Consider the following 17,581-nt stretch of genomic DNA (forward strand, 5'->3'; position numbering starts at 1 on the left):
GCATCCCCATCAGGGCTCTGCATTATTTGGGGGTACAGTCAGTGAATATTCATTGGAAAAGTAAACACCACACAATGTGGTACTAGTTTCTACTGCCCCCCACATTGTGAACTTGATGCAGAAGAAAAGGAGTTGTTGTACTAAACTATTTGAAGCAGTGATTTTCAGTCTAAAAAACTCAGCAAACCTTTATTACTCTAGGCTTACAGCCAGGTCTTTAAAATATTTTTTCTATGGCAATATTTCTCTAACAATATTTGTTATAATGAGATTTGACCTTAATTTGTTCTTTTACCACAATTCAAGTCAACAAACTCTAGAGTTATAAGGAACCAATCAAAGGATACTGAAGGAATTAAGAACATCATTAACAGGTGATATTAACAGATGCCACACACAGACACTCACATGAGTAGAGATATGGATGGGACAATCTCAGGTTAACATGCTATCTGGTTTCCCTTAATGATTGACAGTCGAGTTTGATGTGAAAAAATCAATATAACTCAAAAAGCTTGATTTGTATTATTGCACTCAGAATTTTAGAAGAATATTTACTATTATGATTTTTTTATTTCAAAGGCAGAGTTACATAGGGAACAAGAGACAGAGAGCTCTATCCACTGGTTCCCTCTCCAAATGGCCTGAACCACTGGGGCTGAGTCGAGCCAAAGCCAGGAACCAGGAGCTTATTCTAGGTCTTCTACATGGATGCAGGGGTTCAAAAACTTGGACCACTTTCTTCCACCTTCTCAGGCTATTATCAAAGAGCTGGATTGGAACTGGAGCAGCAAAGATACAGATCAGGGCCCATATGGGATCCCAGCACGGCATGCAGAGGATATTGGCCTTCTGCATTTCTCAAATAAACAAAGCATAGCTAAATCCACAATGGTATCAAGTTCTGCAATTACAAATTCAAAAACTGGGAACTGACAAATTTCTCTCATTAGAATTAAAAGGAAGCTGGAAACAATGAGAGACCGCAGTGCATATTGCCTTTGTAGTTAACAGAGCATGGCACTGGATCCCAACTCTCACTCAGCACTATCTACTCACTGAAGTAAAGAAGTAGGTAGCAGTCGGAATCAAGGGCACACGCTCACCAGCTCCTCCTTGTAATCCCCTCCTGTCCACACTAACTGCTCCCCACCTCCAAATGCTGTGAAAAACTGCACGTGAAACTACTGTCTGCAGTTGTTGGCAGCCAAAAATGACTAAGATGCCTCTGACTGTTCCTGCATTGATCTGAAGCTAGCTGTGATACTATTATTATAAAACTACGATGGATGACACTCCAATTCCATTGACACTCCTTGTACTGGAGAGGAAAGTGGCTGTTGTTCTGAATTCCCACGTGAGACCCCTCTCCTCAATGGCTTGTGCCCATCTGGGAGCTGATGGCAAATCTCACACAGAGCATTTGCTTTTCTTCCACTTTGCCACACATCCCATGTCCTTGTCTCCCAACTCAATCGCTTAGCATGAATGTTTTCATCCTCCCTGGATATTTCTCTTGGTTCAATTGCCCCTAAATTTAAACATTTTATTTTCATTCTGATGAGCACTGAGACAGAACCAAACTAGGATGATCTTTCTGTTAAAATTTGAAATATAGCAGCTACCAATGCTGCCCACATTGTGTGGTCCGCAAAAGACCACACAATATATCCTCACCAATGTCTTAACATATCCCTTAAAACTACAAGTCAAACAGGGACTCCAATATTTGATTAATAAATTTCTTTGTCATGGATTCCTAGTTCCATGTTACTCTCCTTGCAACATACTCACTCTGAAAGATTTAAGTCAAATGGTGAGGTGGGGGTGATCTTTAATGACTAAGGACCTTAAGGGCATAACTGAGGTCACTCAGGTTCATGCTGTTACACCAACTCCAGCACTGTCCTAGGCCACAGAGCCAAAGGCACCACGTGACTCACTGACATCCATGTGCAAACACCTTCTGATTCCCAAATTCCAACCTCTCTATCGACTCAAATATGACTCAGCATTACACTTGAACCATCCTGCTCCATGGCTTTGGTGATGTTAAAGCTGACATATATTCTAGCTGACAAGATTTCCTACTTCGTCCCTACTTCTCCTATCTTTCTCAGGAAACTAACAGTGACAAAATACCTTGGTCAACTTTTCCACCATAATATCAAGAGGAGACCGTCCTTTCTTTTTGAATAAAAAGTTATTAAGCCTCTATATATGTATGTATATATATGTATATGCATCACTTTCAAGTTTTCAACTAACTGAAACATCTCCACTAGAAGCTATTTAGGGACCTAACTATCATTCTCAAATGAACAACTCACTCCTATATTCCAAAACGAAGTCTGCCTCTTCTGTTATCTACTGCATTGGTGAATCTAAACCACAGTGAAATTTTCTGCTCCCGCATGTCATAACCAGGACTTCAGTTTTTCCCTTTTGTCTTCACTTACAGCAAAATAAAAATAATTTTAAAGAAACAAGAATAATTAAAAGATAACTTGTGATAGACCATTATATTATATTGGCTCAACAGGCTAATGCCCTCTCCTCCTAGCACCATGATCACATATGGATGACAATTCATGTCCCAGCTGTGCCACTTCCCTTCCAGTTCCCTGCTTGTGGCCTGGGAATGCAGCAGAGGATAGCCCCAAAGCCTTGGGACCCTGCACCTGCGTGGGAGACAAGGAAGAAACTTCTGACTTCTGGTTTCAGATGAGCTCACCTCCAGCCATTGTGGCCACTTGGGGAGTGAACCAGAAGATGAACGATCTTCCTCTCTATCTTTCCTTCTCACTGTAAATCTGCTTTTCCAAGAAAAACAAATACATCTTTGGAAAAAAAATAAAGATAACCTGTGACACTGGTCTACTGTGGAAAACTGTCCAGCATTTTCCAGCAATTCCATTCTTAAATATATTTACCTAGGATAAATTAAAGCCTACGTAAACACAAAAACTTACACACAACTCTTCATAAAAACATCATTTACAACAGCCCACCCCCCAAAAAATACTCCACAAATTTCTATCAACTAAGAAGTGAAGTGGATAAAGAAAGATGGTGTGTTCACAAAATAGGAATTTATGCAGCAGTTAAAATGAGTCACAGACTCAACTTGAATAAACTTTGGAAACTCTAAGTTCAATCAAAGAGACCAACCCTAAAAGCCTGTAGAGTATATTAGTTTATCCCAGAATACATAAGTCAGTCTACTGAAGAGGACAATAGACCAGTGGTGACCTGGTGTTAGGGAAAATGCGGAATGAGAAATAACAGGTATAGAGTTTCTTTTGGGGTAATGATAATATTCTGGAGTTAGATAATATATTGGTTACATAGCTCTGTGAATTTTAAAAATCCCAAAATTAGATACAATAAAATGTGAATTTTATGATACATGATGATATCTCAGTAAAATTATTATTTTAAGATGTCTGTGACATGTGCATGGTGCCCTATAGTTGTTTCATACTTGGGTCAAGTGTGAATAAGGTGAAGTGCTTAAAGTTCAGCAAGTCCACTTCCTTGCCTTAACAGCTGGCCTTTGGAGGAGCTGCTGGCCGGATTTAGAAACTCTATGACTTCTTTGCTCACAGTCCTAGAACTCACACAACAAAGCTAAAGAAACAAAAGCATAGCAAGTCTTTCCAAAGCTAAACAACAATAGGAACAGGAAAAAAGAAAGGATTCTATTACAAACTGTGATCCTTTATCAAGAGTGAGAGTAAATCCTGAAGATTTTCCGTATGTCATAACGAGCCCATCAGCGATGTACAGACAGAAGGATGAGGTCAGGAGCAACACCAGCAATTTCCCAATCTGAGATTAGTGTTAAAAGCACTTGTGTGCAAATTTGCTCTAAACTTCAAATTAATTCCACACCATTAATTTCCAAGTGCCCTGAGCCACATTCAGAGTGAAAAACAGACTTACACAGGCAGCTGAGCCAGCTGGACTCAATTAATTGTTTCAATTTTTTTTTTAAGCCACCAATATTTTCTTTCACAAAGAAGGAGGGAGATTTTTTGATCAGTTATCTTGAGAAGTTTGTTTTTTCTCCATCTAAGAAGTTGACATCTAGGCGGTTTGTAATGTCTATTCCTATTTGTAACAGAGTTCCCCCTCTAATCCTGTTGCAATGTTTCTCTGTGCGGTAAGAGACATGGGGGGAGAGAGTCCACAGTTCACAAGTTATGACATTCAGAATCGCAGTGGGTAACTCTGGGCACTTCCTAAAGGATAAGTCCTTCTCCTGCCAGATTTACTGACAGGATAGAAACGAAAAACAAGACTGGAACCAAGCAATCGCAAATGCAGACTATCATCAATGTGCTAAATTGTAAGGATCTTAAGTAACAATGTGTATAACATTTTATAATTGTTATACAGTTACAACAATTACTTTATTAAAATATAACAACATATTTAACAAAAAATCTACATTTACTGAGAATGTACTAGATCCCAGGCCCTGTTTCAAGCCCTTTCCAAGTGTTAACATGTGCATTCTATGAAGTAGGTCTTTTATTAATCCCACTGTGCAGATAAGGAAATTAAGGCACCATGAGGGGCCCGGCGCGGTGGCGCAAGTGGTTAAAGGTCCTCGCCTTGCACGCCCGGGATCCCATGTGGGCGCCGGTTCTAATCCCAGCTTCCCTTCCAGCTCCCTGCCTGTGGCCTGGGAAAGCAGTCGAGGACGGCCCAGGGCTTTGGGAACCTCCACCCGCGTGGGAGACCCAGAAGAGGCTCCTGGCTTTGGATGGGCATAGTATCGGCCATTGCGCTCACTTGGGGAGTGAATCATCGGACGGAAGACCTTCCTCTCTGTCTCTCCTCTCTGTATATCCGCCTTTCCAATGAAAAAATAATAAAAATAAATCTTTAAAAAAAAAAAAAAAGAAAAAGAAAATAAAAGGCACCATGAGTTTAGAACTGGCCTGGGTTGCAGAATTAGGAAGTATTTTCTAATATTTATGGCAGTTGCCAAAACTCATTTCCTTTTGCTTTGCTTGAGAAATTAGTTTATAGACATATTAATGGAAATAGGTTTTTTGGTTCAAAGGGAAAGCTTTTTGCAATTTAGGGATGTTTCTCTGATGCCAGTTCATAAGAAATTGCTAAAATTCTAGAAATCATGCAAAAAAATTAAAATAACCTAGCAATATAAATGAAACAAATGCTTATCTGGCGGAGTGACTGCATCCATTCATTCATTCACTCACCTTTTTAGTTGGTAAATAATCATGGCACTCCAACAACATTAACAGGCAGAAAATATCACCACGAAAGCCACAACCTAGCATAAAAGAAGAAACGAATTTTTAAACTAACAATTTCAAATAGTTATAAAAATTAATATATTCCACATACTGAAAGTATTTCAGAGGCAGGCATTATAACAATCTCATCCCATACTTACATGCGTGTCCCAGTCTAGGCTCCGATGCTTCTAATCCAGTTTCTTGCTATTGCAACTGGGAAAGCTGCAAATGATGAACCAACACTTGAGTTTCTGTCACACTCTCAGGAGACCTTGATGGAGTTCCTGGCTCCTGAGTTAGATATGGCACAGCCCCAGCTATTACAGGCATTTGAGGTGTGAACTGGTGATTGGAAGATCTGTAAGTATGTATGTACGTATCTATTGCTACCATTCTGCCATCCAAATAAATAAATGAATAATTTTAAAGCATTGCATTATGTTATATGCTCTTTGAATGCTCAACACTTCAAAATGAATGGAAAAAAATTCTTAAATATTTGCCTAATACCTTCAAAGCATACTACAAATATTAAAAGCAAAGAATATGTGTTCAATGATGAGTAACACTGTGTTTGGACCCAGTCTGAGTACATTACACAGTCCCGGGCCCAGTGCCATGGCTCGGTGCACCATTTACTATGATAAAATATACTGGCATTTAAGTTTGCAAAAAAAGATACGCTCCTGAACTTTTTTGAAATACAAGGTATTTCCCTAATTAATGACTTCTAGTCAGAAATTTTGAAATCCTAGAAACTATCAAAACTTGAAGAGAATCTGAACAGACTGGATTCCCTTCAAGCAGGGGGCAATGATTTGAAAGAAAGCTGGCTTTTCAGATGCCCTCCACCAGTCAGCTCCAAGGGGGCTCACACCCAGGGAGCCTGCAGCTCAGCACGTTCAGCACACCACGCTTCTCTCCATCACTCCACCTTAATTAGAGACAAGTCCCAGGGAAACTGTAATCCGTCGTCTCGCATGGCATTTTTATCACTTGCTCTACATTTCAACTGAAACATTTTACTGCAATTGATGTTAGTTCAACACTTAACATGTAATCTTCACGCTTACAATTCTCAATGTGTTCTGACTATATTAAGCAAATATTTAAGAAACATTTGGGCTGTTTTTCCATTTTTTTAAGTATTTAATCTGTAATAAACATATAGCATATTAAAGTATATTTCATGTACAGTATGTGTTAAGTGTTAAGAATATATTTTTGACCCGCCTTATTTGAGCCTGTCAGAGTTTCCATTACAACTCCCTACTTTAAGGAGGTTTTAAACGAGCCATAAAAATCTCTTCATGCTGATATTTTGGGTAAAATATCTCTCCCTCAAGAAATGATTTTTAGTTCTTTTTTTTTTTACTAGTAATGCTATTTAAAGAAAAATTGATGTGAGATTGAAATGGAACAAAATGATTTTCTCATAATATTTTAACATAACCCTCTCCATGCCTTTTAAATAATTCATGTATTAAAGGCATCTCATTAAAAAACATAGAACTTAATCCAAAATTTGAAAACATGAAATATGGCTAAAATCAGTCGTATTTAGACACTATCCTTGCTGGCTGACTATAATATGCATTCTCCATGGTTTTATGAACTTCTCACACCCACAATTTTTTACACCTAAAATTATTCCTTCATTTTAGTCTCCATGAACTTTTTGAAATACCTTCCTAGTTCCATATTGTATTACATTTCAGAACATAAGGTACAAGCAAGGCTGGGGCGCTTTGCAGGCAGCCCCAGGCAGCTCCACTAACCGTGAAGTGACGTCATTCATGTTGCACAGTTGGCAGATGGACTTCACATCATCTTCCCATCCTATTTCAGGATTCTGTCAATCACTCCTGTCAATCACAGCTGGGAGGGAAAGTGACTTGGCCAAGGTTTCACAACACCTAGGAAGCGACACTGAGATTTGAACTCAGATCCCTTTTATTTCCTTTTTATTCCACGAAATTAAAGCCCGTTGGCTGCAAAAGAACAAGCCTAGTCATGAATTTTTATTTCCACTAATTTACCCTTAATCTAAAAAAAAAGAAAAAAACACTGTCAGTGAAAGTCAACTCTCACGATTACAGCTAAACAGCTACAATTGAAAATCAAGATCACATCAAGAAACAAACTCAAAAAGTTTCTCAAGAAGGGCATTGTGACACTAAAGGCTAAGCCACTACTTGGGACACCTATATTTCCATATCAGAATGATGGGCCTGAATCCCCACTGCTTCTGACACCGCATCCTAATATCTAGGCCCTGGAAGGCGGCAGATGGTGGTTCACGTAGGTGAGTCCTTGCCATTGCGTGAGTTTGGCCCAGTCTCGACTGTTGCAGGCATTTGAGGGGTGAAATGCGTATGGAGGATCAATTCTGTCCAACTTTATGTCTCTTCTCTTCCCCTGTGTGAAGGGAGAAGGTAGGTCTGCCTCTTCTGCATTTCAAATAAACAAACGTAAACATTAAAAGCATTTTTTAAAAAATATCCCTCCATTTGTCCCAGTCATCTAAACAATGACCTGAAGTGAAGAGGCATACTTGACAGTACATGGTATTGTTACTGCTAACCACATCCCTGCTCAAAGAGAACCAATGCTTGTGTTGTTTCATATTAGAAAATGAAGGTACAGCACTTATCCATGTTAACTTCCTTAAGTGTGACTTCTTGGACCAGCAGGGCCACAATGCAATAAATAGTGAAGATAGAGTGTGCAAGTGAGTTTGGAAAATGTTCCCTTCACAGGAAAGAGACATCGTGCTTCTCCGTGAGTATAGTCCCAAACTTCCTGATTCACTACCACGCTCCTACCCCCTGAGGAGCAGGCAGGAGGGAGACAAGAGTCTCAGTTGTCATCACAGGATTCCCACAGGTGCTGGCTGAATCAAAGCTAACTTAGCTCTAAGCATGGTAGTATGCGCGTGTCTGCTTCATTCTGGGCACAGGCCCTTTGGCCCTCAATCCAAGCTCTCTCCTCAGCCCATAGCAGGAGCTAAAGGGATATTCTGATCCATATTGCCATTTCCTTAGTTTTTATTTCTCTATTTATTCAGAATCCAAGTGAGGATAAGAATGCTATTTATTTTTGTTAACTTGAACTCCAACAGAGAAATGTACCAAAGGCCTTCTGCAGTCAATTGCTTTTCTTTTAAACCCATCTTCCTTCCAAGCACACCAAAAATAGCCTCAGGCCTTCAGGGTAATTATATTTATGATCATTCATTTTTTCATTAGTCTAGAGCAAATATTGTGGGAACTGAAAAAATATGATGGTCCAAAGTCAACCTCAAGTTTGGAATTACAAGAAAGAACCACAGATTAAAATGGAATTGGAATCACCTGAACCCTGGATACTCTCTCTAATGAGAGCTCTCTACGGGAACCGCATATTATAATGTCTTAATATTCAGTCTTAAAAAGTTAGGTGGGCTGGACCTAAAAATCATACCTAGAAGACTTAGCCACAAAAGCAAGGAAAACTTCAGGACCCAAAAAGAGAAACCAAATTCAACAGTTGCATTGACAACACTGTGGAATACTTGAATGTTTATTTCTAATTCAGACATAATGTCCAATAGCAAAAATTTTTATGACTTCATTCATTGACTCAACAAATATTTACGGAGTGCCTGTTATGTTCCACCTACTACTGGAGGCATTGTAGGTATCACAGCATGCCAAAGACAAAAATCCCCATCTCTATGACGTTCACAGTCTAAGGAGAGACAGGCAGCACAAATTAAGTAAAGTTTATAGCATATTAGGAATATCACATGTTTTGAGAAAAATAAACAGGTGAGGGGTATAGGAGATGCAAGAGTGTGACATAATGAGGGGACCACGATGCTAAATTAATGAGTAGGGAAGCATACTTACAAACATGATATTTGTAGCCGGTGCCAAGTTGTAGTGTGCTAAGGATCCACATGCAGTGCCAACATCCCACAGGGGTGCCAGTTCATGTCCCAGCTGCTCCACTTCTGATTCAGCTCCCTGCTTATGGCCTGAGAAAGCAGAAGATGTCTTATGTCTTTGAGCCCCTGTACCCACATGGAGACCTATAACCCATAAGAAACCCCTTGCTCCTAGCTACTGATTGGCTCAGCTCCATCCGCTGCAGCCATTTGTGGAGCGAACAAGCAAATGGAAGACCTTTACCTTGACTCTCTTTTTCTCTATAACTCTGCCGTATGGTTGTTTGTTATTTTTTGAACCTGTCATTGATACTGTCTCAACCCAGATGTTTTGAAGAATGGAACTTGCATTATTTATATCATATTGTTTACCCAATACTATGTCAATTAATTCCATAATGTTGTATATTGATACTGAGGCCTTGTTGGGGCTTTTAACTGACCGGATCTTTACTCTGTTAGACCTATCTTCAGACCATAGAAGGTCTCCCCAAGAGGCCACTGAACTTATCTGGACAATAAGACGCTGAACTTTATGCTAGGCATGTGTTTGCAAGCAATGAATCTCAACTGAACTTGAACTATGATTATGCAACAAGGTGGAGGAATCCACCATGGGGGGAGGAGTATGGGAGGGGTGGGGGGAATCCCCAGCGCCTATAAAACTGTACTACATAATACAATGTAAGCAACAATAAAAATAAATAAATAAATAAATAAATAAATAAATAAATAAAATAAATCTTGAAAAAAAAACCTATGTGATATTTGAAGAAAAATTTCAAAGGGGGGGCAGATATCTAATGAGATTCATTCTTAGCACAGGAGCAGCAAAAACGGGTGCCGTGAGTAGGGCTGCATTCTGTAAATAAAATGGTGCTTTCTTACTCAGTGTAGACCATCATAACAAAACATCATTGCCTGGATGGCTTAAATAACAGATACTCATTTTCTCAACAGTCTTCAAGGCTTTGTTTATCCAATTATCGAAGTGCCAGCAGATGCTGCTTCTGGTATGTGTGGTCTTCCCCTGTCTTCTCACTGTATCCTCATGTGGTCTTTGTCAGGGAGAAGGAAGCAGCTCTTCTCAGCATGAGGCATCCATCCCCATGACCTCATCTAACCCTCATTACCTCCAAAGGTGCATCTCCAAATCACATCAGGCTATGGCTTAGGGCTTCAACATGATCAGAAGGCATAATTCAGTGCACACGCACACACACACACAAGAACAGCTACAGTGGAAGTTAAAGAGGTGAGTCATTGAAGTCATTCTCCAAAGTTGCTTACAACATTTAACCATTTTAATCATCTGTTGCATTCTCCGAGCAAAAAATCAGTCCTCTAATATTCAGGTCACCCTTTCTCTATGACTGGGGCAGGGGAGGACATAAAATTAAATTCCTGCAATTCCCTGGGGTCTCAATCCATTTCCATCTACCACCTTCCAATACAGCTCTCCTTATCTTCTCTTTTCACCTCAAAATTCCAACAGCTTCTCCTTTCCTTGCTCTCTGGTTTCCTATTATTTTAAGGAAGTTAAATCAGTGAGAAGAGAAGCAGTGCACCCTTCTCACCCTACCACATCAACCCAGGTGCCATCACTCAAGCTGCCCATGAGCCCTCCACACTCTCCCTGACACGTACTGCCCACACTCCTCAAAACCCTCAGCGTCACGCTTTCCCCTGGCTGCCTCACATCACTACCTGGTTTACATCCCCCTTTCCTTCCTTCACAGTTTTAACCCAATTTTGAAGAGTTTTTATTGACTTTTTTTGAAGCTTTGGATACTATGTCTCTTCTCATCTTTACAACGAATCTCCTTCAAAGAGTATCAGTTCTCACTACCCATTTTCACCCATTATCATTTTCCTGATTATTCATAATATCTGTGATTAATTATGGACATGGAGTGAAATCCACTCCTTATGCTGTATCTTTCTGTGAGTTTTGACATACAGTCATAATTGTATAACCACTACCATAATCAAGATACAGAACAGCTCCATGTCCACCAAATGTCCTCGTGTCCCTTGATAATGACCCTGCCCCACCCATGACCTAACAACCAGTGATCTGCCCACCTGAGCGGTAACAGAGCTCAAAGTTCCCTTTATCTTCTCTGCTCACATCTAGACTCACAGCTGTAATGCTGACCACAGCACATTTCTACCTCTAGCTTAGTTCATTTTCCTCAACGTTACCATCAACTGCCTATTCAACCTCTTTGTCTTTCACCCTGTTAGCACCGTAACTGAGATTTTAGTGTCTTTCCTGCTTCCTTTCTCTTTGTCTTACAACCTCTTCATTTTACTCAAGGAACTGCCATTTATCAAGTTTTCAGAATTCAGATTCATCCTTGACTTCTCTTTTTCACATACCAGCAGCAGTTCTGTAGACTCTATCTTGAGAGTGTAACTATGCTTTTTAAAGGATGTTCGTTTGTTCGCTCAGCACTGTGGTGCAAGCGGTCATGCCTCCACCTGGATTGAAGTCATCCCATATGGATGCCAGTTCAAGCCTCTTGCACTTCGACTAACGCTAGTGCACATGAGCAAGTAGCAGAGAGTGACCCAAATGCTTGGGCCCCTGTATCCACATAAAACTCCCAGAAGAAACTCCTAACGTGGCTTCAATCTGGACCAGTTGCAGCCATTTGGGGAGATAGCATTCTCTTTCTCTCTCTCTCTCTCTCTCTCTCTCTCTCTCTCTCTCCTCTCTCTATTCCTCTCTCACCCACACTCATCTCTCCACCTCCCTCCCGCCCTTTCTTTCAAATAAATACATCTTCAAAAAAAAAAAAGAATAAGTTAGTTTGTGTGTGAAAATTGTTGTGCTCTGAATTTGTATACACCGCTGTCTCTGTCAAATTCTTGTATTGAAATTTTGTGCCCACATTTATGATATTGGGAGGTGGGATATTCAGGGTGATTATGTCATAGAGATAGGAACTCTCATTAGAGGGATCTATGCCCTTTTCAAGAAACCTCCAAACAGCTACTTTGCCTCTTTCCATGTGAGGACACAGTGAGATGACACCATTTCTGAACCAGAAAACATGAGTTCACCAGACACCAAACCTGTTCACGCCTTGACCTTGTACTTTCTAGTCTTGGGAACTCTGTGAAACAAATTTCTGTTGCTGATAACTCGTATCATCTATGACATTTTCAAATCAACCAAAACAAGAATTCACAGATAAAATAAGACAAGAATCTTACTACTATTTTTTTTTTTGCTGTCCATGAATTTTAACAAGTTAAAACAATTCCATCTGTCTACATTCCTGGGTTCGGTTCCTGGCCACAGCTCTTGATTCCAGCATCCTGCAAAAGCAGACCTCGGGAGGCATCCGTGATGTCATGCATCACTGTGTGTCTGCCTCCCACACGGGAGAGTTGAATTGCATTCCTAGACCCCTGGCTCAAGTCCTCCATAACCTTAGTCCAATCCCTGCCATTTTAGACATATGAAGAGTGAATCAGTTCACAGGAGCATACATTATCTCTACCCCCTCCCCCTCAAAAATATATAATAATTTAAATATATCGATGAAAAATATTTATAGGGAAACAATGAAAATGTTTATATAAGCAAGAAACAGTACATTAAAAGCAAAGAACTGCAGCTATGGATGAAATGTAACATAAGCACAGCTTATTAAACTTGCGAAATGATGGGCCTGACGGTGTGGCCTAGCAGCTAAAGCCCTCGCCTTGAACACACTGGGATCCCATATGGGTGCTGGTTCTAATCCCGGCAGCCTGGCTTCCCATCCAGCTCCCTGCTTGTGGCCTGGGAAAGCAGTTGAGGATGGCCCAAAGCCTTGGAACCCTGCATTCGTATGGGAGACCTGGAGGAGGTTCCTGGCTCCTGGCTTCGGATTGGCTCAGCTCCAGCCGTTGCAGTCACTTGGGAAATGAATCATTGGACAGAAGATCTTCCTCTCTGCCTCTCCTCCTGTCTGTATATCTGACTTCACAATAAAAATAAATAAAACTTTTTTAAAAAACTTGCCAAATGAGCAAGAAAGGGAAACAGCAGCACATGATTGCAGAGGTGTCATTGCTGTAAAAGATCTATTTTGCTTTGTCCTCAATGTCTTCACTCATTTTTCATTTTGATGGTCTCAAGAACTCAAATGTCTAAAGAATGTTCTCAAGAACTCAAAGGTTTCAAGAACTTCCAAGAATTCAAATGTTTCTTGGAAAAAGCTGATAGAACAGAATAAAGTCTTCAGAGCAAAAAAAAAAAAAAAAAAAACCAAAAAAAAAAAAGGTGGATTTTTCTAGATCAATTGCAAATAGAGCCTGGACAGGAAGGATTGTCAGGGTTGGCAGCACCTGCAAGCAGGAGGCACGGTTCCATATCTCCCATGTGATATTCTCTGGATAGAGTCCAAGTGAATTGTTGAATATTTCTTTGCTAGAAAATAAAATACTGTGATAGTATTACAGCACAGTTATTCCATTCATTTTTTAAGTGAACACATTATATCAACAGCAGCTTTAAAAAGTCATGTAGAAAATGAGATTTCCTGGTGAAAGGTTAAAACCTGCTCTACTCTGAGACAAGACTAAATGACTAGAATCCAATTCCTCCTCCCCTGCAGCTCCAACACCCTCATCTCTCACCTGGATTGCGGCAATGGCTTCCAAATCCATCCAGTTTCCTCTCATTGTTAACAGCTAACTCATTCTCTGGCTGGAAACCACTGAAAAACCCATATGAACTCCACATATGCCAAAGCCCTTATTGTTAGCTGCACAGTGAATGATACACCCGCCTCTGCCCTTTCTGTCACTTCCTCCAACTCTCTTCCTCGCTTCTACCACCTGAACACACTGCTCTTCTTCCAGAATCTCAAACAAAATAGGCACATTCCTATCTCAAGCCATTTGACCTGCTATTTATTCTAGCTCATGGGGTCTTTGCTCAGTTGTCTGCATGGCTCAACCGCTCATCCTCTGTGTTCAAATAATGCCTCTTCTTTATCGTACTTCCCATACAATTTAGTAAAACTTCACCCCTAATTCTGTCTCCCTTTCCTGATTGATTTTTCTCCCACACAGCTCTTATGTTCTGATATTCTACAGCATCTATTGGTTCATTTCACTGTTCTCCTTTTCCGCTAGACTTTGAACTCTGTCTCATTCCTTTCTGTTACATCCATATCAAACACAATTCTCCATTCAGAACCCCACAGCTTAAAACACTAATAAGAAAATTGCTAGTTGGATTTTCCAAGACTTTGACAACAACCTCTAGGGAAATCTGTGTCTTAACCAAAGTAGAGGAATAAACGTGTTTTAGTGAAGTATGTTCGTCATCCAGTCCCCAGCATTTATAATAAACTTCCATTTAAGTTCTTTCACTTCCCGTTCACTGTATTTTATGACTTCTAGTTTGTTTTCCAGAGAGAAATACATAGAAATGTTCCCTAATCTGTCTAATTTAACAAGCAGCCATGTCTCTACTGCAAGTTGCTATACCAACTTTTTTTTCCTAAGATTTGATAGAACAGTTTCTGTCTTAGACACATTGCTGATTACAATAAAATAACTCAGTGGACTTTAAGCATCACTGTACATCAAGTGTATATCGTGTAAAAACATCTCTTGGGATCCACACTCAGGTTTTGATTTTGCTGGATCCCTCCGCCCCCAAATTTTAGCTTCTCATATATTCCCAGGTGATTCTGACTCTACTCTCTTGGGACTGTACTTCAAAAATCACTGCGATTAACGACTTCTTTCTTAAATTTTTAGCTATCTCTACAATTCTCTAAAAATTAAAACTATGTGGGGAAACACTTATGATATCATAAGGATTGACAAAGTATTCCAATAATGTCATTAATACCTTAAAATATTATGGTATAGGAGGTCTACCATAACTGAAATGAATCTGCACACTACTTCAGATGGAGCTGACATTATGAAGATGGTCCTGCCTCCTCTGCCAGCCAGCTTTGTGACAAACAGCAAGACAAATCTACAGGTTTGGTGCCTAAGAAACGATCCCACTGGAGCATAAAATTTCATTAAAATCACACAGAGAGAGAATAGCTGTCTTCCTGTGTGTATTTTCAATTTCTTTGAGAGGGATCATGGGAAGGAGGGGAAAGGGAGAGATTGGGGAGAGTTCATATTCAGCGGTCCACTGCCCACATGTCTACAGTGGTCGGGGTTGGACAGAGACGTGTCTTATTCTCCCACATAGCAGGTGCAGAGCAACGTCTTGCAGCAGCATCGCTGCCTCCTTGCATCTCACTAGCAGGAAGTGGTAGTCGGGAGTGAGAGCCAGGAATCTAACCATGGTGCTCCAGTGCAGGACACAGATATCCCAACCACTGGACTAAACACTCGTTGCTCCGTGTGTATTTTAAAATTCTTCAGTGTGTTTCTCAGCAACCACCTGAGTTCCATCTCTCCAGAAAATTGGCCACCAACAGAAAGCTTGTAATAATGTGGAAACAGAACAGGATTCCTGAGCCATCATTCTTGACTGCATCCCACTAAACTTGCATCTAAGGGTCGTTCATACACCCTGTTTCTGACTCCTCTCCCCTGAGCTTCTGCCATGAAAGTGCTTGTCACTTCCCTCAGCGACTGCTTCAGTTCAGCATCTCCCCTGAACGGGCAGGCTCCCTATCTTTGCTATTGCAGGCAGAGTGTGTGCCCTGCGAGCTCTGAACTGACAGCAGGTTCTTTGGAATCTCTCATCCCATCTCTCATCTCATCTCTTCTACAAAGGCCCTGTGCTCCACGACTCTGGAACCCCCAGCAACACTCAACACCCCCACCACCACCTTCTGAGTCCCGTGCAGGCTCTCCTTGGAACTTGCAAAGGCCTTCTGTGTCACTTGGCACTTTGAGGAAACTGGAGCCCCACTATAGAGCTTCTTATCAGCTTCAGTCAAATCCAACTCGATCTCTCCTCTTCCGACTCTTACACATTTATTCTTTTCAAAAAAATTTTCAAAAAGAAATTAAGGCATACAGTCTTCCTTCTCAACTTCCTCCTCATTCTCTCAGCTCCATGTCTAGCATATTCCCAGACTTGACAGTGACCTGAAGACGGAAGACTTGAGTTCATTCAGGAAGATCTAGGCAACGTCCTGCCCTTCCCTCTCTGGCTGTCCTCTTTTCAGCACGTCCCCCTCTCCCTCCGGGAAGCATACAACCCTCCTTCACATTCTTTCCACATCAGCAAGGGGAAAGCATAGCTCAGATGCACAGCCTTGCTCTTTATCTGCAACACTGGGGAATTTAAGGTAAAGAAAAGTCTCTCCATGAAAAGTAGGCTGTCAGAGTATTATCTCTGTGCGTGCTTTTAAAACATCCAGTATGAAAGTCAACTTTAAGCAATGAATTCTTTGTTCGAGCTGGTAGCCACAATCTCCCCAAAGCAATGAATGGTATTGATTCATTGAGCAGAGGAAACTGCTAGGCAACATAGTTTATGAGGAAGGAAAAATACCTTTTAATATTTTTTGAAAATATTCTCTCTGCTGCAAACACTGGAAAGTGTACCTGAAAAGGGAGAATAAAGCCATGGCTGCTTTAACTGTGGTCCACGCCAAGGGGGAGACCACGGGGTGGGGGGTGGGGCGGTGGGGAACAAGAAGAAAACAGAAAAGCAGCAGCGAAGGGAAGGTTCTGAGTGAAGATACTAAAACGTGGAGTTCAGGAGACCTTCACTACAGGTTTGAGAGCCTGAAGACGCAGTTGTAGACACAGAAATCATGAAGATAACACACTTCCCAAGCACCCTCGGCAGGAACTGCAGGCACAATAAAGAACCAGTTGTTAACAGCGAGGTTAGGAAAAGCCTAGGCAAAATGTGGCATCTGAAGCTAAGCAACCTCTTCGCGCTCTCTAGCATGCAGTTTGCAAGTGTCTGCAGATGCACTGAGACAGGGGAGCAGGAATCATTTCATCCCAGTATCTAGTTTTTTGTGGCAAATCTGTGCTAATTCAGCTTACATCTTATCCTTCACCCCGAGTGATCCCACTGCTTTGTGGCATTAGCAGCCCTTCACAAGAGAACTAACACGGATGGCCCTTGGACCTGTAAGAACAGCATCAGATAGATGAAAAGAAGTGTTTGGCTGAGAATAGGAAACTTTTCCTGCACATATTGTATTCCTCATGTCTACCTTGGTGACACTAAAAGCAGAAATCACAGCATTTGGGTATTGGTGTAATAAACAGTCTTACTGCATGCCAAAGGAAGAAACTCACAGAATTTGAGTATTTGAAGACTACTTTAAATTCATCTATAGAAATTAACAGCTTCACTGTACACACAAGTAAACTGAGGTCCAGAAAAGCTAAGTTACTTGCATCAGGTCACCATGGAGAATAGCGGCACACT

The sequence above is a fragment of the Ochotona curzoniae genome, unplaced genomic scaffold (assembly GCF_017591425.1).
Source record: "Ochotona curzoniae isolate NIBS_2020 unplaced genomic scaffold, NIBS_Ocur_1.0 scaffold_4505, whole genome shotgun sequence".
Lineage (NCBI taxonomy): Eukaryota > Metazoa > Chordata > Mammalia > Lagomorpha > Ochotonidae > Ochotona > Ochotona curzoniae.